Source organism: Ranitomeya variabilis, chromosome 8 (genome assembly GCF_051348905.1).
Source record: "Ranitomeya variabilis isolate aRanVar5 chromosome 8, aRanVar5.hap1, whole genome shotgun sequence".
Taxonomy (NCBI): domain Eukaryota; kingdom Metazoa; phylum Chordata; class Amphibia; order Anura; family Dendrobatidae; genus Ranitomeya; species Ranitomeya variabilis.
Window position 1 is genome coordinate 80,965,868 of NC_135239.1, and position 22,398 is coordinate 80,988,265.

Consider the following 22,398-nt stretch of genomic DNA (forward strand, 5'->3'; position numbering starts at 1 on the left):
ATTGTTTGTTATTTTAGGCCTTTGATAGCCTGTCTGCGGTCCCTACTTTAAATACTCCTCCACTCACCACCAAGCTGCCTGCCCGTGTATCCATGTAACCGCTGTAAAACTGCCATAAGCCTATTGTTTGTTATTTTAGGCCTTTGATAGCCTGTCTGCGGTCCCTACTTTAAATACTCCTCCACTCACCACCACCAAGCTGCCTGCCCGTGTATCCATGTAACCGCTGTAAAACTGCCATGAGCCTATTGTTTGTTATTTTAGGCCTTTGATAGCCTGTCTGCGGTCCCTACTTTAAATACTCCTCCACTCACCACCACCAAGTTGCCTGCCCGTGTATCCATGTAACCGCTGTAAAACTGCCATGAGCCTATTGTTTGTTATTTTAGGCCTTTGAAGCCTGTCTGCGGTCCCTCCTTCCACTAGTCCTCCACTGACCAGACCACTGCTGCCCGTGTACCCCTGGAACCAATTATAAAGTGCCTACAGCCAGCCCATTTTCTTATGTTAGGCCTTTGAAGCCTGTCTGCGGTCCCTACTTTAAATACTCCTCCACTGACCACCAAGCTGCCTGCCCGTGTATCCATGTAACCGCTGTAAAACTGCCATGAGCCTATTGTTTGTTATGTTAGGCCTTTGATAGCCTGTCTGCGGTCCCTACTTTAAATACTCCTCCACTCACCACCAAGCTGCCTGCCCGTCTATCCATGTAACCGCTGTAAAACTGCAATGAGCCTATTGTTTGTTATTTTAGGCCTTTGATAGCCTGTCTGCGGCCCCTACTTGCAATACTCCTCCACTGACCACAATGCTGCCTGGAGTGCCTGCCTGTGTATCCATGTAACCGATGTAAAACTGCCATGACTGCCTACTGTTTGTTATTTTAGGCCTTTGATAGCCTGTCTGCAGCCCCTACTTGCAATACTCCTCCACTGACCACACCAATGCTGCCCGTGTACCCCTGGAACCTATTTAAAAGTTCATAGAGCCTAGTTATATATTTTATTTACTATTAATAAGGCCATGATGGACTACGCTGTACCACGCTACAAGCTAACCAGTCGACACTTCTTTTGCGAGAAAAGCCATCCCAACCCTCCACCAGCATGTAGAAGACCGCATTGTCCATGCACTCTGGCAATCTGTGAGTACAAAGGTGCACCTGACAACAGACGCATGGACCTGAAGGCATGGCCACGGAAGATTACGTGTCCATTACGGCGCAATGGGTTAATGTGGTGGATGCATGGTCCACAGGGGACAGCCTACTAAGTCTGTCTGCAGTCCCTAATTCAAATTGTCCTCCACTGTCTAAATCGGAGCTTCCACCTTCTGGCTTTCGGCCTATAGTATCAGAAATTAAACTGCATTTGGCCTTCAACTTTGGTTAGGGCCTACTAACGGCTTCTGCCCCTCCCTGGTGTTGCCCTCAACTAAATAAAGCTGAGCTTCAACCTTCTGCTCCAAATTACCATTTTGAAAAATGCAATAGGCTTTTCCGGCCTACTAAAGGTGTCTGTCTGTGTGCCCCTGCCTGGTGTTGTCCTCAACTAAATAAAGCTGAGCTTCAACCTTCCGGCTCTCATTAAGTGGTTTTAAAAAAAAAAAATGGTGGTTAGGGCCTACTAACGGCTTCTGCCCGTCCCTGGTGTTGTCCTCAACTAAATAAAGCTGAGCTTCAACCTTCCGGCTCTCATTAAGTGGTTTTAAAAAAAAAAAATGGTGGTTAGGGCCTACTAACGGCTTCTGCCCCTCCCTGGTGTTGCCCTCAACTAAATAAAGCTGAGCTTCAACCTTCTGCTCCAAATTACCATTTTGAAAAATGCAATAGGCTTTTCCGGCCTACTAAAGGTGTCTGTCTGTGTGCCCCTGCCTGGTGTTGCCCTCAACTAAATAAAGCTGAGCTTCAACCTTCTGCTCCAAATTACCATTTTGAAAAATGCAATAGGCTTTTCCGGCCTACTAAAGGTGTCTGTCTGTGTGCCCCTGCCTGGTGTTGTCCTCAACTAAATAAAGCTGAGCTTCAACCTTCCGGCTCTCATTAAGTGGTTTTAAAAAAAAAAATGGTGGTTAGGGCCTACTAACGGCTTCTGCCCCTCCCTGGTGTTGTCCTCAACTAAATAAAGCTGAGCTTCAACCTTCCGGCTCTCATTAAGTGGTTTTAAAAAAAAAAAATGGTGGTTAGGGCCTACTAACGGCTTCTGCCCCTCCCTGGTGTTGCCCTCAACTAAATAAAGCTGAGCTTCAACCTTCTGCTCCAAATTACCATTTTGAAAAATGCAATAGGCTTTTCCGGCCTACTAAAGGTGTCTGTCTGTGTGCCCCTGCCTGGTGTTGCCCTCAACTAAATAAAGCTGAGCTTCAACCTTCTGCTCCAAATTACCATTTTGAAAAATGCAATAGGCTTTTCCGGCCTACTAAAGGTGTCTGTCTGTGTGCCCCTGCCTGGTGTTGCCCTCAACTAAATAAAGCTGAGCTTCAACCTTCTGCTCCAAATTACCATTTTGAAAAATGCAATAGGCTTTTCCGGCCTACTAAAGGTGTCTGTCTGTGTGCCCCTGCCTGGTGTTGCCCTCAACTAAATAAAGCTGAGCTTCAACCTTCTGCTCCAAATTACCATTTTGAAAAATGCAATAGGCTTTTCCGGCCTACTAAAGGTGTCTGTCTGTGTGCCCCTGCCTGGTGTTGTCCTCAACTAAATAAAGCTGAGCTTCAACCTTCCGGCTCTCATTAAGTGGTTTTAAAAAAAAAAATGGTGGTTAGGGCCTACTAACGGCTTCTGCCCCTCCCTGGTGTTGTCCTCAACTAAATAAAGCTGAGCTTCAACCTTCCGGCTCTCATTAAGTGGTTTTAAAAAAAAAAAATGGTGGTTAGGGCCTACTAACGGCTTCTGCCCCTCCCTGGTGTTGCCCTCAATTAAATAAAGCTGAGCTTCAACCTTCTGCTCCAAATTACCATTTTGAAAAATGCAATAGGCTTTTCCGGCCTACTAAAGGTGTCTGTCTGTGTGCCCCTGCCTGGTGTTGCCCTCAACTAAATAAAGCTGAGCTTCAACCTTCTGCTCCAAATTACCATTTTGAAAAATGCAATAGGCTTTTCCGGCCTACTAAAGGTGTCTGTCTGTGTGCCCCTGCCTGGTGTTGCCCTCAACTAAATAAAGCTGAGCTTCAACCTTCTGCTCCAAATTACCATTTTGAAAAATGCAATAGGCTTTTCCGGCCTACTAAAGGTGTCTGTCTGTGTGCCCCTGCCTGGTGTTGTCCTCAACTAAATAAAGCTGAGCTTCAACCTTCCGGCTCTCATTAAGTGGTTTTAAAAAAAAAAATGGTGGTTAGGGCCTACTAACGGCTTCTGCCCCTCCCTGGTGTTGTCCTCAACTAAATAAAGCTGAGCTTCAACCTTCCGGCTCTCATTAAGTGGTTTTAAAAAAAAAAAATGGTGGTTAGGGCCTACTAACGGCTTCTGCCCCTCCCTGGTGTTGCCCTCAACTAAATAAAGCTGAGCTTCAACCTTCTGCTCCAAATTACCATTTTGAAAAATGCAATAGGCTTTTCCGGCCTACTAAAGGTGTCTGTCTGTGTGCCCCTGCCTGGTGTTGCCCTCAACTAAATAAAGCTGAGCTTCAACCTTCTGCTCCAAATTACCATTTTGAAAAATGCAATAGGCTTTTCCGGCCTACTAAAGGTGTCTGTCTATGTGCCCCTGCCTGGTGTTGCCCTCAACTAAATAAAGCTGAGCTTCAACCTTCTGCTCCAAATTACCATTTTGAAAAATGCAATAGGCTTTTCCGGCCTACTAAAGGTGTCTGTCTGTGTGCCCCTGCCTGGTGTTGCCCTCAACTAAATAAAGCTGAGCTTCAACCTTCTGCTCCAAATTACCATTTTGAAAAATGCAATAGGCTTTTCCGGCCTACTAAAGGTGTCTGTCTGTGTGCCCCTGCCTGGTGTTGTCCTCAACTAAATAAAGCTGAGCTTCAACCTTCCGGCTCTCATTAAGTGGTTTTAAAAAAAAAAATGGTGGTTAGGGCCTACTAACGGCTTCTGCCCCTCCCTGGTGTTGTCCTCAACTAAATAAAGCTGAGCTTCAACCTTCCGGCTCTCATTAAGTGGTTTTAAAAAAAAAAAATGGTGGTTAGGGCCTACTAACGGCTTCTGCCCCTCCCTGGTGTTGCCCTCAACTAAATAAAGCTGAGCTTCAACCTTCTGCTCCAAATTACCATTTTGAAAAATGCAATAGGCTTTTCCGGCCTACTAAAGGTGTCTGTCTGTGTGCCCCTGCCTGGTGTTGCCCTCAACTAAATAAAGCTGAGCTTCAACCTTCTGCTCCAAATTACCATTTTGAAAAATGCAATAGGCTTTTCCGGCCTACTAAAGGTGTCTGTCTGTGTGCCCCTGCCTGGTGTTGTCCTCAACTAAATAAAGCTGAGCTTCAACCTTCCGGCTCTCATTAAGTGGTTTTAAAAAAAAAAATGGTGGTTAGGGCCTACTAACGGCTTCTGCCCCTCCCTGGTGTTGTCCTCAACTAAATAAAGCTGAGCTTCAACCTTCCGGCTCTCATTAAGTGGTTTTAAAAAAAAAAAATGGTGGTTAGGGCCTACTAACGGCTTCTGCCCCTCCCTGGTGTTGCCCTCAACTAAATAAAGCTGAGCTTCAACCTTCTGCTCCAAATTACCATTTTGAAAAATGCAATAGGCTTTTCCGGCCTACTAAAGGTGTCTGTCTGTGTGCCCCTGCCTGGTGTTGTCCTCAACTAAATAAAGCTGAGCTTCAACCTTCCGGCTCTCATTAAGTGGTTTTAAAAAAAAAAATGGTGGTTAGGGCCTACTAACGGCTTCTGCCCCTCACTGGTGTTGTCCTCAACTAAATAAAGCTGAGCTTCAACCTTCCGGCTCTCATTAAGTGGTTTTAAGAAAAAAAAATGGTGGTTAGGGCCTACTAACGGCTTCTGCCCCTCCCTGGTGTTGCCCTCAACTAAATAAAGCTGAGCTTCAACCTTCTGCTCCAAATTACCATTTTGAAAAATGCAATAGGCTTTTCCGGCCTACTAAAGGTGTCTGTCTGTGTGCCCCTGCCTGGTGTTGCCCTCAACTAAATAAAGCTGAGCTTCAACCTTCTGCTCCAAATTACCATTTTGAAAAATGCAATAGGCTTTTCCGGCCTACTAAAGGTGTCTGTCTGTGTGCCCCTGCCTGGTGTTGTCCTCAACTAAATAAAGCTGAGCTTCAACCTTCCTGCTCTCATTAAGTGGTTTTAAAAAAAAAAATGGTGGTTAGGGCCTACTAACGGCTTCTGCCCCTCCCTGGTGTTGCCCTCAACTAAATAAAGCTGAGCTTCAACCTTCTGCTCCAAATTACCATTTTAAAAAATGCAATAGGCTTTTCCGGCCTACTAAAGGTGTCTGCCCCTCCCTGGTGTTGTCCTCAACTGAACAAAGCTGAGCTTCCACATTCTGGCTTTCGCCCTATACTATCAGATATTAAACTGCATTTGGCCTACTAGTGTGGTTAGGCCCTTGAAACAGTGTCTGCTGCTCTTGGGTTTGCTACTCCACTGAACAAAGCAATGCCGCCTGTTTAGTCCTGTTACCAATTTTGAACTGCATGTAGCCTACTTTATTCTTTGGCCCTATATCTGTTTCCTCCTCATCCTGCCCATTGCCCAGCCACTGCTAAATGAGTCTGCTGGTACATTGACCTAGACCACTACATTCCCCTTGTACTCTACACAGCCAGAATCTGTCCCTGCTGAAAGTAAGGTTCCCCTTCCCGCATGTTATACCACCTTACACAGGGACAAAGAGGAAGGTGCAGATGAAAGTGCAGGTTCCTTCATCAGGTGGGGGGGCATACTCGTTGGCGACGTCACTGGCACAGGGCCCCTCAGAGTACGCAAAAGTGTCGCTGCTGGTGGGAGGCGCCCCCGCCATGCAAACACACCGCCGTACTTTGAGGGGCCCTGTGCCAGTGGCAATGCGAACGAGTGGGCCCCCCCCTGCTTGCTCAGGATCACAGCACTTGCAACTTTTAAATACTTACCTTTCCCTGCAACACCGCCGTGACGTAGTCCGCATTTCCTGGGCCCACGAAAAACTTGAGCCAGCCCTACTCCCCCCACAACTTTCCCCCAATTCCCTATGCCCAACTATTATTATACAGTTAATTAAGATTGGCAAGCTTCAGAAACAAGAATGGATGTTTTTGGCATTAAAATGGGCACTGTAGGTGTTTTCCTGGCCTCCACTCACTGCCGACTATGCTTCCCCATTGACTTGCATTGGGTTTCGTGTTTCGGTCGATCCCCGACTTTTAGCGATAATCGGCCGACTGCACTCGACTCGACTCTGGACAAAATCGGGTTTCCCAAAACCCTACTCGATCTTAAAAAAATGAAAGTCGCTCAACCCTAATGGAAAGTTCAATGTGCACAAAGTGTGCATACATTTAAAAAATGCTCAAAGCAAAACTGACACTGTGCGGCCCGATGATGGCGTGAGGAGCAGTACATGATAACAAGAATCACATTTTGCTGGTTTTTAACCATTTAATGACCTCTAATAACCCTTTCAACAGCAGGCATTAAAGGGAACCTGCCAGCAGGATTTTGCTCAGTAACCTACAGACAGTGTCAGGTCGGCCTTCTATACTGATCAAAATGATACTTTTGTTGATGAAATACATCTTGTGGTTGTTGTTTAATCTGCATTTTCAGTTTTCAGTTAATGAAATTCTCGTGCTCCAAGGCGGCCTGTGGAGGAGGGACTTTATGTGGTGCTCTGCTTAGCTATTCATCTGTATGACTTCCGACCTATTTTACATAAAGAATATTCTATAAATTGAAAAACAAAAAACACCTTCAGCAGGCAGACGCTGGCGGAGATGCTTGCGCTGCATCATGATCCACATGTAAAATGACCGTATATTTCAGTTAATTGGTGCTTTGAATAAATTCTTCAAACAAAGTCTCCTCCAAGATGGTGCCGCCGGCACCTGCGCAGTGACAGCTACTAGTGATTGCCGATAAATGCTACTGAGTAGGCGCTGGTGGCACCTTCTTGCTAAAGAAAAAAATATTTGCCTCCTTAAAGATGGCGCTGCCGGCGCCTGCACAGTAGCAGCTATCGGATCACCTAGCAGAGAACAAAAAGCCCTTTAACCCCTTCATGACCCAGCCTATTTTGGCCTTAATGACCTTGCCGTTTTTTGCAATTCTGACCAGTGTCCCTTTATGAGGTAATAACTCGGGAACGCTTCAACGGATCCTAGCGATTCTGAGACTGTTTTTTCGTGACATATTGGGCTTCATGTTAGTGGTAAATTTAGGTCAATAATTTCTGCGTTTATTTGTGAAAAAAATGGAAACTTGGCGAAAATTTTGAAAATTTCGCAATTTTCACATTTTGAATTTTTATTCTGTTAAACCAGAGAGTTATGAAAAAAGAGAAAAGACAAGGCGCCCCCAATGTGTCACACTGTTTAAAAAACACACATACAGTCCTTTGTAGGGAATGTGCTCACCTATTGGTGTTGTGAACCTGGGTCACAACTCCCAAGAAGGCATAATCGTAGCAGCAGGTCTCCACAAGAATCCAAAGGGATGCTGGAGGTAATAGTCTTAGGCGAACTGAAGACCGCGCACACGAGGTAGATTTAAGGTGGTTTATTGAAGCCTACGCGTTTCAAGAGCCATCTTGCTCTCTTCTTCAGGGCTTTGATATGTCCTGAAGAAGAGAGCAAGATGGCTCTTGAAACGCGTAGGCTTCAATAAACCACCTTAAATCTACCTCGTGTGCGCGGTCTTCAGTTCGCCTAAGACTATTAAAACCAGAGAGTTATGTGACACAAAATAGTTAATAAATAACATTTCCCACATGTCTACTTTACATCAGCACAATTTTGGAAACAACATTTTTTTTTGCTAGGAAGTTATAAGGGTTAAAATTTGACCAGTGATTTCTCATTTTTACAACAAAATTTACAAAACCATTTTTTTTAGGGACCACCTCACATTTGAAGTCAATTTGAGGGGTCTATATGACTGAAAATACCCAAAAGTGACACCATTCTAAAAACTGCACCCCTCAAGGTGCTCAAAACCACATTCAAGAAGTTTATTAACCCTTCAGGTGTTTCACAGCAGCAGAAGCAACATGGAAGGAAAAAATGAACATTTAACTTTTTAGTCACAAAAATGATCTTTTAGCAACAATTTTTTTATTTTCCCCAGGGTAAAAGGAGAAACTGGACCACGAAAGTTGTTGTCCAATTTGTTCTGAGTACGCTGATACCTCATATGTGGGGGTAAACCACTGTTTGGGCGCACGGCAGAACTCGGAAGGGAAGGAGCGCCATTTGACTTTTTGAATGAAAAATTGGCTCCAATCTTTAGCGGACACCATGTCGCGTTTGGAGAGCCCCCGTGAGCCTAAACATTGGAGCTCCCCCACAAGTGACCCCATTTTGGAAACTAGACGCCCCAAGGAACTTATCTAGATGCATAGTGAGCACTTTAAACCCCCAGGTGCTTCACAAATTGATCCGTAAAAATGAAAAAGTACTTTTTTTTCACAAAAAAATTATTTTAGCCTCAATTTTTTAATTTTCACATGGGCAACAGGATAAAATGGATCCTAAAATTTGTTGGGCAATTTCTTCTGAGTACACTGATACCTCACATGTGGGGGTAAACCACTGTTTGGGCACATGGCAAGTCTCGGAAGGGAAGGAGCGCCATTTGACTTTTTGAATGAAAAATTATCTCCATCGTTAGCGGACACCATGTCGCGTTTGGAGAGCCCCTGTGTGCCTAAAGATTGGAGCTTCCCCACAAGTGACCCCACTTTGGAAAGGAGACCCCCCAAGGAACTTATCTAGATGCATAGTGAGCACTTTAAACCCCCAGGTGCTTCACAAATTGATCCGTAAAAATGAAAAAGTACTTTTTTTTCACAAAAAAATTATTTTAGCCTCAATTTTTTAATTTCTACATGGGCAACAGGATAAAATGGATCCTAAAATTTGTTGGGCAATTTCTCCTGAGTACGCCGATACCTCATATGTGGGGGTAAACCACTGTTTGGGCGCATGGCAAGGCTCGGAAGGGAAGGCGCGCCATTTGACTTTTTGAATGGAAAAGTAGCTCCAATCGTTAGCGGACACCATGTCGCGTTTGGAGAGCCCCTGTGTGCCTAAACATTGGAGCTCCCCCACAAGTGACCCCATTTTGGAAACTAGACCCCCCAAGGAACTTATCTAGATGCATAGTGAGCACTTTAAACCAACAAGTGCTTCACAGAAGTTTATAACGCAGAGCCGTGAAAATAATAAATAATTTTTCTTTCCTCAAAAATGATTTTTAGCCCAGAATTTTTTATTTTCCCAAGGGTAACAGGAGAAATTGGACCCCAAATGTTGTTGTCCAGTTTGTCCTGAGTACGATGATACCCCATATGTGGGGGTAAACCACTGTTTGGGTGCACGGCAGTGCTTGGAAGGGAAGGCACGCCATTTGTCTTTTTGAATGGAAAATTAGCTCCAATCATTAGCGGACACCATGTCGCGTTTGGAGAGCCCCTGTGTGCCTAAACATTGGAGCTTCCCCATAAGTGACCCCATTTTGGAAACTAGACCTCCCAAGGAACTAATCTAGATGTGTGGTGAGCACTTTGAACCCCCAAGTGCTTCACAGAAGTTTATAACGCAGAGCCATGAAAATAAAAAATAATTTTTCTTTTCTCAAAAAAATTTATTTAGCCCTGAATTTTTTATTTTCCCAAGGGTAACAGGGGAAATTTGACCCCAATAGTTGTTGTCCAGTTTCTCCTGAGTACGCTGATACCCCATATGTGGGGGTAAACCACTGTTTGGGCACACGTCGGGGTTCGGAAGGGAAGTAGTGACGTTTTGAAATGCAGACTTTGATGGAATGCTCTGCGGGCGTCACGTTGCGTTTGCAGAGCCCCTGATGTGCCTAAACAGTAGAAACCCCCCACAAGTGACCCCATTTTGGAAACTAGACCCCAAAATGAACTTATCTAGATGTGTGGTGAGCACTTTGAACCCCTAAGTGCTTCACAGAAGTTTATAACGCAGAGCCGTATAAATAATAAATAATTTTTCTTTCCTCAAAAAATTTTTTTTAGCCCTGATTTTTTTATTTTCCCAAGGGTAACAGGAGAAATTTGACCCCAAGAGTTGTTGTCCAGTTTCTCCTGAGTATGCTGATACCCCATATGTGGGGGTAAACCACTGTTTGGGCACATGCCGGGGCTTGGAAGTGAAGTAGTGATGTTTTGAAATGCAGACTTTGATGGAATGCTCTGCGGGCATCACGTTGCGTTTGCAGAGCCCCTGATGTGCCTAAACAGTAGAAACCCCCCAAAAGTGACCCCATTTTGGAAACTAAACCCCCAAGGGAACTTATCTAGATGTGTGGTGAGCACTTTGAACCCCCAAGTGCTTCACAGAAGTTTATAACGCAGAGCCGTGAAAATAAAAAATCATTTTTCTTTCCTCAAAAATAATTTTTTAGCCCGCAATTTTTTATTTTCCCAAGGGTTACAGGAGAAATTGGACCCCAAAAGTTGTTGATCAGTTTCTCCTGAGTACGCTGGTACCCCATATGTGGGGGTAAAGCACTGTTTGGGCACATGCCGGGGCTTGGAAGTGAAGTAGTGCTGTTTTGAAATGCAGACTTTGATGGAATGCTCTGCGGGCGTCACGTTGCGTTTGCAGAGCCCCTGATGTGCCTAAACAGTAGAAACTCCCCACAAGTGACCCCATTTTGGAAACTAAACCCCCAAGGGAACTTATCTAGATGTGTGGTGAGCACTTTGAACCCCCAAGTGCTTCACAGAAGTTTATAACGCAGAGCCGTGAAAATAAAAAATCATTTTTCTTTCCTCAAAAATAATTTTTTAGCCCGCAATTTTTTATTTTCCCAAGGGTTACAGGAGAAATTGGACCCCAAAAGTTGTTGATCAGTTTCTCCTGAGTACGCTGGTACCCCATATGTGGGGGTAAAGCACTGTTTGGGCACACGTCGGGGCTCGAAAGGGAGAGAGCACCATTTTACTTTTTCAACGCAAGATTGGCTGGAATCAATGGTGGCGCCGTGTCGCGTTTGGAGACCCCCTGATGTGCCTAAAAAGTGGAAACCCCTCAATTCTAACTCCAACACTAACCCCAACACACCCCTAACTCTAATCCCAACCCTAACCACAACCGTAACCCCAACACACCCCTAACCCTAGTCTTACCCCTAATTCCAACCCTAAGGCTATGTGCTCACGTTGCGGATTTGTGTGGATTTTTCCGCAGTTTTTGAAAAATCTGCAGGTAAAACGCACTGCGCTTTAGCTGCGGATTTACCGCGGATTTCCAGTGTTTTTTGTGTGGATTTCACTTGCGGATTCCTATTATGGAGCAGGTGTAAAACGCTGCGGAATTGCACAAAGAATTGACATGCTGCGGAAAATACAACGCAGCGTTTCCGCGCTGTATTTTCCGCACCATGGGCACAGCGGATTTGGTTTTCCATAGGTTTACGTGGTACTGTAAATGTGATGGAAAACTGATACGAATCCGCAGCGACCAATCCGCTGCGGATCCGCAGCCAAATCCGCACCGTGTGCACATAGCCTAATTCTAACCCTAATTCCAACCCTAACCCTAATTCTAACCCTAATTCTAACCCTAATTCTAACCCTAGCCCTAAGTGCAACCCTAGCCCTAAGTGCAACCCTAGCCCTAAGTGCAACCCTAAGTGCAACCCTAAGTACAACCCTAAGTACAACCCTAAGTGCAACCCTAGCCCTAAGTGCAACCCTAAGTGCAACCCTAAGTGCAACCCTAAGTGCAACCCTAGCCCTAAGTGCAACCCTAAGTGCAACCCTAAGTGCAACCCTAGCCCTAAGTGCAACCCTAAGTGCACCCCTAAGTGCAACCCTAAGTGCAACCCTAAGTGCAACCCTAGCCCTAAGTGCAACCCTAAGTGCAACCCTAAGTGCAACCCTAGCCCTAAGTGCAACCCTAAGTGCACCCCTAAGTGCAACCCTAAGTGCAACCCTAAGTGCAACCCTAGCCCTAAGTGCAACCCTAAGTGCACCCCTAAGTGCAACCCTAAGTGCAACCCTAAGTGCAACCCTAGCCCTAAGTGCAACCCTAGCCCTAAGTGCAACCCTAAGTGCAACCCTAAGTGCAACCCTAACCCTAAGTGCAACCCTAAGTGCAACCCTAGCCCTAAGTGCAACCCTAAGTGCAACCCTAAGTGCAACCCTACCCCTAACCCTACCCCTAACCCTAATGGAAAAACAAAAATAATTATGTTTTCTGTATTTTATTATTGTCCCTACCTATGGGGGTGATAAAGGGGGTGATTTATTTACTATTTTTTTTATTTTGATCGCTGTGATAGAACTTATCACAGCGATCAAAATGTGCAGGAACGAATCTGCCGGCTGGCAGATTCGGCGGGCGCACTGCGCATGCGCCCGCCATTTTCCAAGATGGCGGCGCCCATGAAGCAGACGGCCGGACACCGGGAGGGACATCGGAGCTAGGTAAGTATGGGGGGGTGGGACCGGAACACGGGGGGGGGGATCGGAGGACCTGGGGAGCCGACAGGAGGACCGGGGGAGCCGACAGGAGGGAGGAGGGGAGCGGAACGGAGATGGGGGCAAAAAGGACGACTGGGGGGGCGATCGGTGGGGTGGGGTGGGGGTAGATCGGGGTCTCCAGCCATGGCAGATGCTATTGCAGCATCGGCCATGGCTGGATTGTAATATTTCACCATTTTCATAGGTGAAATATTACAAATCGCTCTGATTGGCAGTTTCACTTTCAACAGCCAATCAGAGCAATCGTAGCCACGGGGGGGTGAAGCCACCCCCCCTGGGCTGAAGTACAACTCCCCCTCTCCCTGCAGATCGGGTGAAATAGGAGTTAACCCCTTCACCCGATCTGCAGGGACGCGATCATTCTGTGACACAGCATATGCGTCACAGGTCGGATTGGCACCGACTTTCATGACGCATACGCTGTGTCACAGGTCGGGAAGGGGTTAAAACTTAGACACAAACTGGGTCCCTCTATCTGAGACCACATAGGAGGGAACCCCGTGAAGCTTCATGATTTTACTGATAAACACCTAAGGCAACGTTTCAGCATTCGACAGAGCCGGTAAAGGAACAAAAAGTGCCATCCTGATTAACCTATTTACTCTCACTAAAATCATTGTTTTACCTGCGGATGGTGGAAGGTTGGTAATAAAATCCATGGATAGATGAGTCCATGGTCTATTAGGTATAACTAAAGGTACAAGAGACCCGGACTGACAAGTATGTAGGGTCTTAGAATGTGCACAAGTATTACAGGTAGACACAAAACTCACAACACCCTGACCCAGCCTAGGCCACCAGAAACAAGATCCCCAATAGCCTTGCTACCTCGGTGACCTGCAAGAACTCAATGATGATGTTCTCGTAAAATTTTTAAATGTAAATGTAATGGCACAAATAATTTCTCTGAAGTACAGGAAGCAGGAGCGTCACCCTGAGCCTTCAGTACATCAACCTAAAGATCAGAACATATGGCATAAATAACCATTAACTCTTGCAGAATAGGAACAGAGTTTTCAGTACTACCTCCCCCAGAGAAACTTTGGGACAAGGCATCAGCCTTGACATTTTTAACCCCAAGACAATAAGTAAAAGAAATTAAACCTGGTAATTCAAATCCCACAAAGGACAACATCAGCAAGGAGTTTGTATGTTCTCCCCGTGTTTGCATGGGTTTCCTCTGGGTTCTCCGGTTTCCTCCCACATACCAAAGACATACTGATAGGGAATTTAGATTGTGGGCCCCATCGGGGTCAGTGATGATAATGTGTGCAAACTGTAAAGCGCTGCGGAATATGTTAGCGCTATATAAAAATAAAGATTATTATTATTATTATTTAATAAAGAGCTAGTTTCAGAATGAGGCACTTCTCAGATTGTAAATAAAACTAATTTTCATTTCAGTAATTACCATGACAGGGTGAGTTGCCCCTCCAGAAAATGAATATCTGTATTACCTGTCTGACGTGTCCCTGATGTGTCCCAAAATCAGATGAGTAAAGTAAAATATTGTCAAGTTATAACACCACAAATTTGCCCACCAGATGATAGACGATATCATTGATAAAATGTTGAAAGAAATCAGGGCTTTAGTCAGACCAAATGGCATAATTAGGTTTTTGAAATCCCTTTCAGGGCTGTTAAATGCCGTTTTCTACTCGTCTGCTTCTCTGATTCTAGTCAGATTATACAACACCCCTAAGGTCCACCTTTGACAGCCATTCTGCTCCAACAATCTGATTAAACAATTCCAGAAAGAGCGAAGGGTCATAAGGGTCTCAGATGGTAATCCAATTTATCTCTCGAAAATCCAGACAAGGACGCAGGCCTCCATTTTTTTCTTGACAAAAAACCTCCCTGCGGCAACGTGGGAAGAAGTAACTTGGCAAGCCTTTATGTGATATACTCCTTTATGGCCTGTCTTTCATGTCCCAAAAGATTGTGTAACCTGGATTTGGGTAGATTTGAACAAAGGATCAAGTTAACAGGACAGTCATAAGCCCGGGGAGAATGCAATTCCTGGCACTCCTGCTCTGAAAACACTTCCTCAAAATTGGACAGAAAAGAGGGTAGTGTTTTGGCAGCAACGGTATATAGGCAGGTATTAAGACAGTTAATGTAGCAGAAATCACTCCATTTTGGTATTTCACAAGACTTCTAATCAACAACGGGGTTATGCAGTTGGAGACACAGTAGATGTAGGAAGACTTACAGCACATAGCAAGAAATGTGTTCTTTATGAAGGACCCCAAAGTGAAGACCCAAATTATGCACCAGCTGTGTGAAACACCCCTGACCAAGAGGCGCAGAACCAATAAAAAATATGAGGATGGGTTTTGCCAGAACACTACAAGACAAGCCATGAGTCTGGTCTGGGTAAACTGTGCATCCACTACATTGGCCTCCTACACATTATTCAAAAGAATAGACAATCTTTCAGTTTTCACACCAACCACTTCTGCGGGTAAGACAAAATAAGAGGTACACATGTAGGAAATGTATATGCTCAGATTATAATCCTCCACACAACTTGGGGTCAGAAGTTTTCATCTGGTTTCTTTAATTTAAGCGCAGAGGGACGAATCACAATGAAATGACCCTTCTGACCACAAAAGAAACAAACCTCCATTCTGTGGCGGACCGCAGAATGTTCAGATGAAACTGAGGACATCACCTCTCATCAGGACAAAAGAGGAAGCTCTCCCCCTATGAAGTACAGTTGGGGAAAGGGTCATCATGGGTCTATCTCTGAGGCATCTGTTAATCCAGATGACTAAGGCCATAGCGGCCTCCAAGAACTCAGGAGTTTCATAGAGGACCAACGCATCCTTTAGCATTTCTGACAGGCCTTGACAAAACTGGCTTCTAAGTGCCAGATCATTCCACCTGGTGTCAGTAGCCTGTATGCAAAACTCAGAACAGAACTCCTCTGCTGGCTGATCCCCTTGCTGGAGCTTGCATATCTTAGACTCAGCGAGGAAGACCCATTCAGGATCATCATAGATGAGAACTAAGGCGTCAAAAAATTAATATACCGAACGGAGACACAGGAATACTATCCGATACCGATACTTTCAAATATCGGAAGGTATCGCTCAACACTAGTCACGATGTGACCATAGGAAAGTTGGAGAGGAGGGACCCTATACTGTCCCTTAATCTAGGGAGGCCCTAGTCTGACCCTAAACCCAGGGTTACACTGGAAAATGGTGATGCCTATGTAATGTGCCTCTGTGTGGTCCTGCAAAATCCTACGCAATGCCAACCCTCCCCCAAAAAGAGGAAATGGGCAGGAGTAAAAGGGTAACAATGGCTGGACAGACAGGGGAATTTTAAGGCACAATCAGACAACAGATAAATTCCAAACAGAAAATAGGTATACAGTAAAGAGGCAGAAAAGCAATACGAAAGAATGTAAGACAAGTAAGGTAGAGGTATTCACAACAAACCGCATATAACAATCTCAAGACGACTGGAGTGACTCTGTACTAATATTACTCCATCCTGGTATATATATACCTTGGGGGAAATACAGTTGTGCTCAAAAGTTTATATACCCAGGCAGAATTTTTGCTTTCTTGGCCTTTTTTCAGAGAATAATAATGATAGCACCAAAACTTTTTCTCCACTCATGGTTAGTGGTTGGGTGAAGCCATTTGCTATCAAACTACTGTGTTTTATCTTTTAAATCATAATGACAACCCAAAACATCCAAATGACCCTGATCAAAAGTTCACATAACCAATTTCTTAATGATGTTCTTCATTTTCTCAGATGGTAAAGCTGCCCACTCTCCTTGGTAAAAAGAATCCAATTCCTGTAAATTCTTGGGCTGTCTAGCATGAACTGCGCGCTTGAGATCTCCTCAGAGTGGCTCAATTATATTGAGGTCAAGAGAATGAGATGGCCACTCCAGAACCTTCACTTTTTTCTGCTGTAGCCAATGACAGGTCGACTTGGCCTTGTGTTTTGGATCGTTGTCATGTTGGAACGTCCAAGTATGTCCCATGCGTAACTCCTGATCTGATGAGTGTAAATTTGCCTCCAGTATTTGCTGATAATGTGCTGGATTTATCTTTCCTTCAATTTTGACCAAGTTTCCTGAGCCTTTGTAGCTCACACATCCCAAAAACATCAGCGATCCACCTCCGTCCTTTACAGTAGGAATGATGTTCCTTTCATCATAGGCCTTGTTGACCTCTCCAAATGTAATGTTTATGGTTGTGGCCAAAAAATCAATTTCATCACTCCAAATTACCTTGTTCCAGAAGTTTTGTGGCTTGTCTCTGTGCTATTTTGCGTATTGTAGGTGAGATACTTTGTGGCATAGGCGCAGTAATGGCTTTTTTCTGGCGACATGACCATGCAGCCCATTTTACTTCAAGTGCCTCTTTATTGTGCATCTTGAAACAGCCACACCACTAATTTTCAGAGTCCTGTATTTTAACTGATGTTATTTGTGGGGTTTTCTTTGCATCCCGAACAATTTTCCTGGCAGTTTTGGACAACATTTTTGCTGGTCTACGTGACCATGGTTTTCTTTCAACAGAGCCCCTGATTTCCCATTTGTTAATCATAGTTTGAACGCTGCTGACTGGCATTATCATTTCCTTGGATATCTTTTTTGTATCCCTTTCCTGTTTTATACAGTTCAACTACCTTTTCCCATAAATCCATTGACAATTCTTTTGCTTTACCCATGACTCACAATCCAGAAATGTCAATGGCTGGATGAAACATGCAAGAGTCTGTCTGAATCCCAGAAACTCCCTCAGCTTTTATGCACACACACTGATTACAAGCAAACAGGTCACAGGTGAGGATGCTACCTTTAGTAGCCAACCTTTGGTGTTGCTATCAGTGTGACAAGAGTGGGAGAAGAGGGTTGCATTGACAATCCAACACAATGGGCAGCACTTTGAACACATTTTATAAGTGGTCATAAATTTGTAAATAACTCATGAAAGAATAAAGTTACATTAAAACCAAACACACCATTGTTTTTCTTGTGAAATTTTCAATAAGTTTGATGTGTCACATGACCCTCTTCCCATTGAAAAAAAAAATAAAGTTGGATCCAAAATGGCCAACTTCAAAATGACTGCCATGGTCACCATCTATCTTGAAAAGTTTCCCCCATCCCATATACTAATGTGCCACAAACAGGAAGTTGATATCACAACCATTCCCATTTTATTTGGGTGTATTCATATAAATGGCCCACCCTGTAGACATGTGTAGAATGTTATTTATTAACTATTTTGTTTGACATGACTCTCTGATTAATGGCATAAAAATAGAAATTTGAAAATTGAAACATTTTCAAAAATTTTGCCAAATTTCCCATTTTTTTCACAAATAAGCGTAAGTCATATCAACATTTTTACCACTACCATGGAGTACAATATGTCATGAAAAAACTATCAGAATCAGTGGGATCCATTGACGCATTCCAGAGTTATGCCCTCATAAAATGACAGTGGTCAAAATTTTAAAAAATTTGTCTGGTAAGGAAGGTGAAAATAGGCTTGGGGTGAAGGGGTTAAATGCAAAAATGCAAAATCTTTATAGTTCAATAATAAGCCCAGCAGCTTCACGTAGACTTGAAGGGGTTGTCCAAGCATGTGATATCGACGAACTACAATATTATATGCTTCAAAATCAGATAAGTGAGGGTCTGACACCCGATACTCCAACAATCAGCATTTTAGTTCTTGATGCAGATAAATGTAAACAGATACAACAGATCATCCAAATGATCATGCGCCTGTGATGTGATTCTGTTTGCCAATGGGTTATGTCAACCAGGGGTCTGTTGAAGACCTCCGTGCTTGTTATTACAGAGCTCCTTTGAAATCATGCCTATGGCTGTGCTTCAAAGGAGGCTGTGATTTTTACTATATACAACAATACTGTGGAATTGCTGTATAAAGCACAATCAGACAATCTGCATGTTCAAGTCCCCTAACGGGACTAACGAGTACAGTGAAAAGTGAAAAGTAATGTTTTAAGAAATTTGAAAAAAAAACATAAAAGTTTAAATCACTTCCTGTTTCCCCCATTAAAACTAAAGTTAATAAAAATTTAAAAATATATACATTTGTGTCTTCAGAAAAGTCTGATCTATTAAAATATAAAAATAACTAGATCAGTAAACACCATAAAAAGAAAAAAAATCAAGAACATCAAAATTAAATTTTTTGTTTGCTGTAATACTACAAAAAATAGTATAACAAGAAATGAAAACGTCATATATATACCAAAATAGTATCAATAAAAACATAAGCCATTACACAGCTCTATGATCGAAAAATAAAAATGTTACAGGTCTCGTAAAATGGTGACACAATCCTCTAACTTTATAAAGGTCATTTTTACCACACAATGTACACTGCTTTTTTCCTGTTTTCCAGTATACTGTGTGATAAAATGAATGGTTTCCCTGCAAAACGCAAGCCCCAATTGTCTCTGTGGGCAGAAAAATAAAAAACTTATGGCTCTGAGTAGATGGTGAGGAAAATATGAAATCGCAAAAACGGAAATTGGTTGCATCGTGAAGGTGTTAAGCAATATACTGTACATTAATAAAAAATGAACTAAAAGTTACGATTTTTTTAAACTATAATTTGCTCAATTATTTAATTTAAGGTCACAATTTTTTGTTCCACAGCTATTGCTACTAATAAAATACCCTCCATAAAGTCTTTGTTTGAAGTGTATCTTTCTTCTTATTGTTAGAATATTTTTTTATAGTGAAATAAGGCTGGTTTTCACAGGAGAATGCAGTAATGGAACAGGAACACTTGAGCTTTAAACAAGGTATTATTTCTAAGAGACTTCAGATTTATGTACATGGTAATGAATATAAATCTGGTTATACAAAGTAATAAGCTTATCAAGTCTTGGTGGAAGATTGCTCTCTCTAAGCTTGTCCTTTGTTTAGTCAGATAGAACTTGTCAAAACGGAAAATGAAGTGCCTTAATATTTCCTCCCCTCTGAAAAACTATGTGGAACTACAGACATGTTCACTGAAGTTAATGTTTGCTTCACTAATGATCATGTGACTTGCAAAAGATGAGAAAATCTTCTAAAGCGCCAAAAACACTTCTAGAAAGACCTCTTTTGTCATAAGACATATCCCTTGAACAATAATTTAAAAAAAACTTTTATGAAATACTTACATTCTGTATGAGGACAACATTGTTGGTACTCTTCTGTTAAAGTAAGAAAAACTCACAATGGTTGCTAAAATAACTTGAAACTAACAAAAGTAATTTTCAATTAAAATTTACTAAACATCAACTAATGAAAATAAGATATTGCTTTTGAATTTTGGTTCAACAGAAAAATAAAATAAAAAACAATTGAAAGTGACCTGGAAAAAAATTATGGTACCCTCAACTTAATATCTTGTTGCACAACCTTTTCAGGCAATGACTACAAACGATTTTTGTAACTCTGTGAGACTTCAGCATCTGTCCACAGGTATTTTAGCCCACTCGTCATGAGTAGAGATGAACAAATATTTCAATGTTCGGTTCAGATTACGATCGTCGAATTAGCAAAACTCACCAATTAATTTGTCGAATATTCGCTGACTATAACTGAACACCATTCATGTCAATAGGAGGCAAAAACAAATGTATGCACAACACCTTATAGCGGCCCCAAATGCTACCAAAACACATCAAATGAGGGACAGACACCACGAAAGTGGCCTCAATTCAACCACGGTACAAATTGCAGCATGGCTGACACTGCAGCAATGAGCCAGGCATGAGGTATCGGGGTCAGAGACAGCATTTACAGCTTTCAATTGAACATCACAGTAAGATGAGGTGGGTGAGGGATCGGTGTAGGCGCCCTTTGCTGGGAGCTCTGATTCCACATTCAACATCTCTACCGCTTTCATGCTGAGCCACACTCAGATGGCACAAATATCAGTTTTGCAGACTACCATTGTCAGAAAAATTTAAGGATAGTAACTCAGGTTGTTGAGTCCAAGGAAGTGGTGGCCTGATGCTCTAAGAGGCTTACTGCTACAGGTAAAACGCAAGAAGGAGACCCAACCAGGAGTTTACACACTTTCAAAAATTAATGGCAGGCACAAACTAAGTGGCATCAATTTCACAACAGTAGAAATAGTATAATAGGGAACGACAGGTCTTTCACTATGCCCAATCCAGCAGATGGACACCCAACCAGGAGTATTCACATTGAAGCAAATGAGGGTCTTACACCACAGAAGTGGGATAACTTTCACCACAGTAGAAATAGTATAATAGGGACAAACAGGTCTTCCACTACAACCAATCCAAGATTATTTAAAAACACAGAACACCCGAAACCATCCAACAATCTAATGTATATCACAATAATCCTATATATAATGAACAGGCGATCGTGGTGTGCTGTGAGGGTTGTCAGTGGTAACCACTACAAAGAAGAGACCAAAAAACCAAAGCAATTAAAGAGCTAAGGACCACCAGAAAGTATACGGGCTAGAGAGTAATTAAAATCTGCCTTTATTATAAAAATTGGCAATTGGTTACATAAAGATAAAAAATAATAATAATAATAATAATACAAAAAGTGAACAAGCGTGGGACTAGACAGAATATAGAATAAGATATTATTTCACAGCAAACCCAGAATACCTCAATAAAAGGATTGTTATATATTACTTGGCTGTGCATGCCCTACTGTGCAAAAATGCAAATATTAAAACATAATGTGGAATATGTGAGAGATCAATAAAAAAAAATCTGTAAAAAAAAAAAAACTGCACTGGTGTGTGCAGGCACGGGACTCAGCTTATTCCCCAGGTATATTGTATATATTTATTTTATAATAAAGGCAGATTTTAATTACTCTCTAGCCCGTATACTTTCTGGTGGTCCTTTGCTCTTTAATTGCTTTGTTTTTTTGCACTATGCCCAATCCAGCAGATGGACACCCAATCAGGAGTGTTCACATTTCTAAAAATTATTGGCAGACAATACCAAAGTGGCATCAATTTCACCACAGTAGAAATAGTATAATAGGGAACGATAGGTCTTCCACTAAGCCCAATCCAACAGATGAACACCCAACCAGGAGTGTTCACATTTAACAAATGAGGGCTTTACACCACAGAAGTTGCACAAATTTCACGAGAGTAGAAATAGTATAATAGGAACTGACAGGTCTTCCACTATACCCAATCCCAAGATTGACATCCAACCAGGTGTGTTCACATTTCCAAAAATTAATGGCAGACAATACCAAAGTGGCATCAATTTCACCACAGTAGAAATAATATAATAGGGACTGACAGGTCTTCCACTATGCCCAATTTAGCAGATGTACACCCAACCTGGAGTTTTCACATTTTAAAAAATGAGGGCTGACACCACCGAAGTAGAATAAATGTCACAAGAATAGAAATAGTATAATTGGGACCAACAGGTCTTCCACTACAGAAAACCAAGCAGATGTAGACCAACCATGACTGTTCACATTTCCACAAATTTGTGGTAACATCAGCAGCCACAGCAAGCACAGAAGCCACAATAAAGATATCACAGAGTGCAGTTACATGACATTAATGCAGCACACTAAAAATGCAATATCACCTAGTCTGTACAGTATACGAGGGGTGAAAATCTCCTCAGAGACCCATGACTTATTCATCTTATTATTATTATTATTATTATTATTATTATTATTATTTATTATTATAGCACCATTGATTCCATGGTGCTTTACATGTGAGGAGGGGTGTACATAATAAAAACAAGTACAAT